This window comes from Rousettus aegyptiacus, unplaced genomic scaffold (assembly GCF_014176215.1).
Source record: "Rousettus aegyptiacus isolate mRouAeg1 unplaced genomic scaffold, mRouAeg1.p scaffold_m13_p_1, whole genome shotgun sequence".
NCBI classification, from domain to species: domain Eukaryota; kingdom Metazoa; phylum Chordata; class Mammalia; order Chiroptera; family Pteropodidae; genus Rousettus; species Rousettus aegyptiacus.
Window position 1 is genome coordinate 170,481,426 of NW_023416284.1, and position 10,382 is coordinate 170,491,807.

Consider the following 10,382-nt stretch of genomic DNA (forward strand, 5'->3'; position numbering starts at 1 on the left):
TACCCTCCCGTATGATGGGATAGCTGTAAAGAAGATACGTGTGTACAGAGTAGACAGGGAAATGGAAACAGATAGTTTGAGAAGTAATTTAATAATATAAAGAACTCTAATATTTAGATGCAATTGAAAATAAAGTTATATAGAAGCAAAATTCTCAGCTGTTTTCCTTTCTGAATTCTTCCTCGAGGACCAAGTAGTCTCAAGCCTGTGTGGTTTTTAATGTCCATATATTTCTATGTTGGCTTTTGTGTCATTTTCCAAACAATTTCTTTAAAATATGCTTATAAATAAAATTCTCACTTGCATTATATAGGAATCAATTCCTCTGAAATGTAAATTTTGGGCAATTTACTTTATTAAAATAGAATACCGAGTCTATGTAGCAAATGGGACAGGGCCCGGCCCCTCTCATATTGCCCCACCCTTCCCTCCCTCCCTCCCTCCCTCTCTCCCTCCCTTTCTCTCTCCCTTCCCTTCCCTTCCCTTCCCTTCCTTCCTTCCTTCCTTCCTTCCTTCCTTCCTTCCTTCCTTCCTTCCTTCCTTCCTTCTTTCATTTCTTTCTGCCATATAGCTTTCTGGATGTGGGTAGAAATTATAAAATAATTGACTGAGAAAATATAGTATTTTAACATTTTGGCTTTTGTGTGCTCACTTAGTACATATACTAAAATATTTTGGTTTTCAAACTCTGTGAAATTTTCAGTCACCAAGCCAGATTTCAACAGAAGCATTGCCTGATTTCTACGGTGAGGTGGGCATTACCTGGTTATGAAACACTCCTCCTCTTTCTTTATCTATTTTTCATTTCATCTCTCGAAGACAAGAATCTTTTTATTCTGAAATTCTCCTTTTATTTATCTTCTTAAAGTCCTTTATTTTTCATAGAGCTGAGGAGATACTGTTCCTATCACTGTCACTTACTAGGGAACTGATTTATCATATGTGACACTAGAAAAAATAAAACACTAATTTATATTCATGAAGTTCTCATGTGTACTTTCTAAACAGATATAATACAATGTCTAACCTCTCCAGGACATTCCAGAGACCTGTCATTTTGTGACATTTTCTTTTCAACATAAGCAAGAGAAAAATAATAAATGAGAAGTAAAAATACCTCAAGTAAAATTGAATAGAACATGTTTCAGAGAAATAAAATATTAGAATTACCAAGTGATGTTTTAGTTCCTAAACTTAATTCTTAAATACATCAGTAATTAGAACTGAAGACTTTGTCCTAAAATTTGAGAATTATCACAATATGTCTCTCATGTGCCAGTGAATATCTGTACTGACAAACAAACAAACAAACAAACAAACAAACAAAAACCAAAAGACATCTGTAATAACTGGGTGGATTCAACTAAAGAAACCTGTAAAAAAGCTTCACCTATAAACTTACAACATGGGAAATCTTTCTCTCTTTTTTAAGAGATCCTGTAAAATTTTACCATATTATATATTTCAATCAAACCACAAAAAAAATGATATTTATATTTTTAAGGTTTTATTCTTTTATTTAATGCCATAATATTCAGAATCTCCCAGTGAAGCCAGATGGGATCAAACAGTTGAAAGATAACTTTCTTAGAACAAGCTTTCCCAAGTTCCCGGATTTGGCTATGTTCCCCCGTTATGTTCCTTTGCAGCACTCTGTACTTTCCCTCCATAGAACTTTGCATAAATGCAATGTATAAATGCATTTATACTTTGCATAAATGCAATTTACTTTGCAAATATTTGCTTCCTGGGTGCTCATCATTAGACTAAACTTCATGACGGAGATGCCGCAGTGGCCCTATTCTCCCTGCACCCAAACCTGAGCCCACGATCTCCCTGATTTATATACTGTACTTGTACATGTTGATTAATCAGTTGTGATTCTTACCATCATCTTTAATGTATTTAAGGCATTTAAAGTTTCCATAAGAACAGAGGGACTTGGCTTTGGGGTAAACCTACGAAGCTGGCCCAGTGCATTACAGCATTAGATTCCATCAAGGGCCTAGGGATGAGTGTTCCTTTGTATTTGCAATTATATTCTGGGAATAAAAACAGTGAGTAAGGTGTAGCTAAAGCATTTGTGTGATGGGACCAAATTAGATTTACTTTGTGACTCAGCTAATTCTTCTCCTAGCAGAAGTTGAAAGCAGAGGAAAACAAAAATACTGTCTAACATGGAGGGGAGAACAATCATTGACTAGAAGCTGAGTGGTCTTAGAAATCTTCAGAGTTGAAGTCTGATGCTAAATAATTTCCTGTATTGGCAGGGTGGAACCAAATAAACTGAAATTGGGTATGAAAACTTTTTGAAGGGGAAGCTTAGAAAACACCTTGTTGGTAAAAATACCAACTAAGTGACTGATGAATGTGGTCTTTCAGAGTTTTGAATGCTGGCTTTCTTAAAATATGACTATAAAAACCTGATGATCAGGCAAAGTCAAAGAGAAGGGAGGGCAAAGTCAGGATATTTTTGAGGATTTGGAGTCTCAAAAGCTGAAGGGTTAAGATTGGGCAAGCATATCATAATAAATAATGCTGCAACCGACATGGGAGCACAAATATCCGAGGTATGGAAACAATCTAATTGTCAGTGGATGAATAAATCAAGAAAATGTGTAAATATATATATTATATATATAAATATACATATATATATAAACTCATCTTAGAAAAGAAAGAAAATTCTGCCATTTGTGAAAACATCGATGAACCTTGAAGTCATCAGTTAAATGAAATAAACGGGACAGAGAAAGACAAATACTGCTTGATGTCACTTATATGTGGAATCTAACAACAACAGCAAAAAAAAAAAATTGGAAATCAGAAACAGAATAGAAAAGTAGTTACCAAGGGCTGAGGGGGTAGGAAAAATTGGGAGACACTGTTAAAAGGGTACAAATTTCAGATGAATAATGCCTGAGGATCTACTGTATAATGTAGATAACACTGTATTGTCTAATTGAAATTTGCTTAAAGAGTATAACTTAAATATTCTCACCAAAAGATTGGGGGGGAGGGGAATATGTGAGGCGATGGATGTGTTAATTAGCTTGATGGGGAATCTTTTCACAATTCATACATGTGTCAAACTTCACTGTATACTTTAAATATCTTATAACTTTATTTGTTAATTATACCTCAACACAGCCGACAGAAATAAAATAAAATTGGTAGGCGCAGCAGGCAACAGTTTTACGGTAAGGTTTCCAAGAGTCTTGAGAGTAAATAGTCATTGGATGCTATCTATTGAAAAGCTGGACAATCTGATATTAGGTGAAATGGGATTTTGGAGAAATTATCCTCAACTTTTATCTTACTTAGTAGGCCAGAGTTTCCTAGAATAGTTAAGTCCTGTTGATGAAGTCCTGTGGAAGAGGCGGGTCCTGTTAAAAGTTGATGGTGACCAGCATGAGTGAGGATGGTTTCAGGTCTCTGTACTCTTCTTGCTCTAGAACATTCTTCTGTTTTAGCAAAAGGAGACCCCTTGAAGGAGCATTGGGGAAATACTGGTTACCTGAACACAGAATTTTAAGTCAGCAGTGGCAAAGAGGTGTGATGTCTTTCAACCTACCTACTCCCTCATGAGCAAGACTTATTCCTTAACCTCTGCTTTAGAGTGGCCATTCGAGCTCATGTGTTTAAATTCCCTCACTTCCAGATCTCTAACGAAATAAATATATAGCAATAAAAAAGTACTAGAGCAGGAAAAGAGGAGAAATGGCAGATGCTACTTTTTAATTCATGTACTTAGGGGCTTCCAGATATATTTGGTAGATGAAATTATTTGTACTGGGAACAAATAACATAAATTTATAAGGTCAGTTATTAATGCATTATGCATAGTACAATAATATTACAAGCAGTATAACATTTCTGATAGGTATGCGGAGAAATGCTATTAAGTGGACCCGCTATAATTTGTTTTGTCTTATTATATCCTTGGTTAAAAATGGCCATTCTCATAATCAAATGATTAGCAGATGCAGTGAATATTGTGATTCAATTTTAAAACATAAAAAATGTTTCTAATAAAATACTTATTTAATTGTTTAGAAAAAAAAATATTGCAACCTGGCAAAATGCATTAAAATGCTAAGCAGAATTCAAGAAAGAAAGTCAGTATGTCAAGGCCCCTCCATGGAATGAAAGATGAGCAAATATTCCTGACCTGGCAGAGGAGAAAAGAAAACACATTAAAACTCCAATGATTACAAAACTCTACATGAACACATGCCTAATCGACAGGGCCAGATTATAGCAACAGCATAGTTACTGTTTTAGGTGATTTAGAGAGAACCGGACTGACCGGGATACTGGTGCTCTAGTTCCCTTCTTTTGGTCCTTACAGGACCCCTCTTCTTCCATTAGATGCCCCCCTCTGAGGTGACGGTGGTGATGTAAAGCAGAGCTACAAACTCAAATGTCCACAGAGAACGGGAATTCAGTATAAGAAAGTAAAGTGGGCCAGGGCGGGGGGTTTATGGGAAGCGTTAAGAAGTGGTGGTAACTGGCGAATGGGAGCCGCAGCTACCCAGATCTAGTTGAGTGTCATCATGTAGGACTATATGCCCAATGTGACAGAGGTTTCCATGGTTCAGGAAATTTTGGCCGAATCTTAAATAATAGTTTCCTATTTATTATATTGTAATGGTAAAAAAAAAAAAAAAAAAAAATCCCACATATCTACAGGTTGAACTTTGCTCATGGGCCTCATGTTTTTTAACAGCTAAATTCTAAAGACATAATAGGTAATACGACATCCACTTTGTCCCTTGTCACTCTCATAATGTCAGATAGGAGGCCTGCGATGCCTTTTAATTTGGGGAAGAACCCCCATCCTAGCCTAGAGCATCCTTTACTGCTTATAGCAGGATGTAAATTTCCATTGTTAGTCACACATTATTCTTTTAAGATAGAGGGGTCTTTAATTGCCTGCTAAACCTTAGAATATCTCTAATTATCACCTTATTGAAGTAATAAATCTAACCCACTAGAAACTTCTGCTAAAACCGATTAACTAATAGATGATGGGAAGAAAGCATAGCTTCAGGGAAATGGTTCTATGTAAAAAAAGAAAAAAAAATAATCACTCGTTAAACATATTGATCCCCTGGCTTTAGCCTTACAGATTCGAATTGTTAAGATCTAGAGAAGAGGCCAAACTGCCTGTTCAGTGAGCCTCTTGGACGATTCTCGCCTAGGTGGATTTTTAGAAATAAACAAAGACCAAAATGTAAGCAGTAATTCTCAAACTTTAGAAGCATCAGAATCACCCAGAGGGCTTGTTGTGAGATAAATTGCTCATCCCTAACCCCAGAGCTTCTGTGTCAGTAGGTCTGAGGTGGGGCCAGAGAATTTGCATTTATAGCATATTTCCCAGTAAGACTGATGCTGCTGGTCCAGGGACCACATTACAGGCAGGCAGGTTGTCTGGAGCTCAGAGGGGAAGGTACTTCTGTTTGAGCTGTGCTGACAGCTGTGGTCCCAGAGAAGACTGAGAGGACTCTCCTGTTACAAGAAACCAGGCTTCTCACTGTGACCCTGTGCTTGGCAGCAGGACCTCGGATGCACTTCTTCTAGAAATAGTGCCTTGCCAGTGAAAACAAATACCTGTGAGACAGGCTGTCCAAGCATACCTCAATGCAGTTTTCCTGCTTTGCTCCCTAGAAAACATCCTGCACACCCCACAGGAGGCCTGCCCTTTCTCGGTGTGTGCAGACAGTGGGTAAGAGGGCATGGCGGTCAGAAGCACACGTATTTCTAGTTATAGAGGCTGCCTTGTTACACCTGTCCGTGGATAATTCATTTTGTAATGTAAAGGCGAGGGCTGGAGAAAAGGAAGTCTCCTGGTAGTTCTCCATTACTTTCTTGGATTCGGACCTCTTTTTACAAACATGGTATAATGTTGTCGAGGACAAAAAGGGACTCTGATCTCATCTGGGCCTTTCTTTCTTTCTTTCTTTCTTTCTTTCTTTCTTTCTTTCTTTCTTTCTTTCTTTCTTTCTTCTTTCTTTCTTCTTTCTTTCTTTCTTTCTTTCTTTCTTTCTTTTTCTTTCTTTCTTTCTTTCTTTCTTCTTTCTTTCTTTCTTTCTTTCTTTCTTTCTCTCTCTCTCTCTCTCTCTCTTTCTCTTTCTCTTTCTCTTTCTCTTTCTCTTTCTCTTTCTCTTTCCTTTTTGCTCTCTTTCTTCTTTTTTCTTTCTCTCTCAGTTTCCTGAGTATATCCACTTTTACAAAGCCTAAAAAGAAAATTAATATCTAGGGAACAAATGTTGATATTTTTACCTATGTGTAAGTGGATTGGTTACTTTGGGTTCAAAATATAGATCATTTCCTTGAGATATCATTGTGGTTTTCTAATACTACATTAATTTTTTTTTAAATCACAATTGTTTAGCTCCCAGTACTTAAACAGAAAACTCCTTGAGAACTGGAACTGGCTAATTCAGCTCTATATCTCTTCAATATTTGCATGTAGTGGACACTCATTATATATTTCTTTATACAGATGAAGGTTATTTTACTGAATGATCGATGTATGGAATTGCCTAGGCTACTATGTACAGATGAGCGAGATGGAGCTTCATTTTTTGGTCACTAACTGCTTGGGCAGTCTTGATGACTTCCTCCTTCTGGGCCTGGAGCCGCATCTCGCCGCGCTTGCGTGCTTCCTTCGTCTTAGATCTGCGGGCCTCACCTGGTCGGCCAGAAGCCTCTTGCATACCTTATCTGCTTTCAGCTTCTGGATGTGTTCCAAGAGAATCCTCTTGCTTTTGAACACGTTACCTTTCACTTTCAGGTACAGACTGTGATACATGTGGCCGTCAATCTTAGACTAACAGTATCTTCTGCGCAGTCCACGAAGAATTCTCACCCTGCTCATCCAGGTTACCTTCTCGGCATTCGAGCACAGGCAGTACCCTTTCACTTCTCTGTGCCCATGCACCCCCGTGCCTGCCCTTCCTGCAGGCCAAGGTGTTTTACCAGCATGGAGCCCGGGCATTTACAGCCCATTTTTGATCAGCTTCTGAATCTGCTGTCGGGAATTAGCCTTGATGATTTCATTGGTCTCACCGGGGTCCAACTAGACATTCTATTTGCCAGAAGGGAGGACACTGGAGGCAAGCCTCTTCTGAAGCCTGAACAAACGCAGCCTCTGGGACCAACCCCTTCAGGGCTGCCTACATCTCATCTCTCCCACCTGAGACCACGGTACCGAGCCCCAGATCAACCCAGATCACAGGCCCGAAGGTCTTCATTGTCTGTATTTCCTGACTATATGATAGAATGAGAAAACGAATGAACATTACAGAGTATTGAGGAAGCAGGTTCAGGGGGATGGAGTGATGTCTTCAAGGTGTTCTTGTTGCAGAGAAGCTGTCATTTGCCTTGCAGGGCAGTGTCTACCCCACTCGTCTGTCAGCCCTTACGGTTAAGTATAGATGCTCGGTCTCAGGAAAATTGAGATTTGAAGAATCTAGGGAAAAGTGAGCTGTATCCAGAATAGTAAATATTTTAATATAAATTGAAATTACGAATACTTTATTCTGGACGTAGTCTTTTTTTCCTTCTAGATGACAAATGTAAAAAAAAAAACTCGATAAATAAAAAATTTAATTTATAATCCTAGGCAGATTTCCATAAAAACTCCAAGTCCCATTAAAGCTGTTTCAGGGAAACATATGTACACCTTTTACTACAGATATTTTAATTGACTTGATAAATTGAGTTCACCAGTAGGTGGTACAATCTCTGTAAGGCTGGAAGGAGGAATATTTAATTTCCATATCTGCTCAAGAAGCTACTTAAACATAAAATGCTTGTCCTTATTGCTGGATAATAAGGGTAATTTGACTCTAGGGAATATAAAAAGTTAAGTAGTTCCAATAATTCTATTTATCTCCTCCTAAATGTGCTGTATCTCATTTAACAGACCACTCAGGTCTCAAGCTGTTGTAGCATGATCTAGTTCTGCCAATTACGCCTCTGAAATATCTCCCAACCCTGTTCCTCCTTTTGATTTCTTTTGGCCAAATTTACATGCTCATCAGCTTCCTCCTCCTTCTCCTTCACACTGCTGTCAGCTATCATTTTGAAACACAAGGCAAATTATGTCATTTTCTGAAACCCTAAAATAGCTTTCCACCGCACAGAGTGAAATCCTAACCCAGTAGCAAAGTGCTTAGGGCCCCCGATAGTTTTGCTCCGGCTACCCTTTCCAGACTCATCTTTCACCACGTCTCTCTATCCAAACTTTGTTCCAGCCACGCTCAACTACTCACGGTCCCTCTTCAGATTACAAACGAGAAGGACAAAAGAGTGTAGCAGGAGCTCTGGAGGCATACGGTCTGGGTTCCAAAGCCAGTTTTGCCATGAACTTAGTGACCTTGAGTGAGTTATGTCACTTCTCTGAGTCTCCATTACCTCACCTGTGAAACAAATAATGATAGAACCTTAAGAGTTTGACCTGAGCCAAGGTGTATACTGTGCTGGAACAGAGAACATTAGTCCCCATCTTTCACACTGTTGATTATGATCCAATCTCAGCGCCCATGGGGATCACACTCACCCTGCAGTGAACTGTTTACTTACCATGACCTTGGAAACCAATAAGGCGAACCAGTTATTTTTCTGGATTCCTGTAGCACTTTGATTGTCCTTGCTTTGTTGTGCCTTGGGTTGTAATGAGTATTTTGCTGTCTTCATATCCTCCTCCAGATGGTGAACTTCTGGAAAAGCAGGAACATTGTATGATCATTTTTCCATCTGCTGTGCCAGCCAGTGCTTAGCACCTGGAAAAAGCTCATCAAATAGTTGGTAAACCAGAAAAAAACTTATCTGCGAGACATTCAAAGCACTTTATATTTAAATGCACACATTTCGGAAAATAATCTGATTTGAGACTATGACTCACATACTCTATGTGAAAGCTAATTTTGCTCATTTGACAAATATTTACTGAATATGTACTATTACAAGTCACTGTTCATGGTACTGGAGATACAGCAATTAAAAAAAAAAAAAAAGCAGGCCAATTTTCTGCCCTTGAAGAGGTTCTATTCTACCAGATGTAAACAGTTAATAAACAAGATTTAGATGATAAGTGTTGTAGGTAAAAAGAAAGGAGAGAAAATAGTAGATGAAAAGTTGCTGCTTTAGATGGTGGAGTCCAAGCAGACATCACTGAGAATGCGACATTTGAGCAAAGACCTGAGGGAAACTTGCAGCATCCAAGGAAGAGCTTTCTAAGAAGAGGGCATGGCCACTGCCAAGGGAGTGAGGTAGAGCTTGCCTGGGGAAGTTCAAGACCAGCAGTGAGAAGTGTGTGGCTGCAATGGTGTGGCTCCAAGAGTGAGTGGTAGAAGTGAGGTCGGACTGATTCGAGCTGGGTCTTATAGAACCTGTGGGCTTCATACTGTTTGACTGCATTAATTTTTCCTCCATCTTCATGCCATCGTAGCCCACTCTCAACATGAGTGTCTTTCTCTCCATCGAAGAAAACTTTGGGGCCTCGTTCGTGGTCTGCTGTCTTCCCCATCTTTTGAACATTAGCTCTAGTTTTTTTTTCAACACCCATGTAGACAAAGCATCCAAAGATTCAGCCTCAGGTGACTTTTACCTCTTCTCCAATCAACTACTCTCAACGTGGCCCACATCATCACTTGGAAACGGCCTCATTAGACATATATTTCTGTCCAATATACCGCTTTTTTTTTGTTTCACCGCTGGAGCTATCATTGATATGTTGATATGTTGGTATTTTGGCCATTGATGCCACCATTTCCTCTCATTCCATCTCTTCCCCTAGACTGTCTCTCTGCTCTGTTCAGCCCATACCCAAACTTGATCGTCTGAGTTCTCTTATCTTTGCCCTCAATTTATTAGCACTTTATCTTTCTGCTTCTTCTACCCTTTGAAATTACAATCCAGTGTGAAATGCTAAAAATCCATCTTTTTCATTCTTAATGGCGGGATGCCTCAGTGTTGCTGGAAAACAAAAGAGTACACCTAACCATACCTAGTGATGCTGCTCCAAATTTGTGGTAGCCAAGTTGAATGGATAATTAAACCTTTCCATTGATCTTTTATTTCTCCTTTTTTTGGGAGGGGGGCGGGGGGTGGATCTTATTTCCCTTTCTTTCAACTGCCATTCCAAGTAGTTAATATGGCCTTCAATCAAAAGAGGGAGATCACTTTATAGCTATTTTCATTTTTAAAAAGGTAACTTATTTTCAAGTATTCAATACATGTACAACATCAAAATTCAAAAGGTTAAAACAAAAGGTATGTAGTGAAAAGTCAATCTTCTATGGACCCATCCCTTCAATACCCAGTTCCTCTTTCAGAAGACAGTCATTGTTTCAAATTTCTTATACATCTGT

At 38.7% G+C, this 10,382-nt stretch overlaps 1 pseudogene; it reads right to left on the reverse strand.

The window, feature by feature from the left end:
• Positions 1-6,548: 6,548 nt before the first annotated feature.
• LOC107518522 lies at positions 6,549-9,538 on the reverse strand (annotated as a pseudogene).
• Between the last annotated feature and the right edge of the window lie 844 nt (positions 9,539-10,382).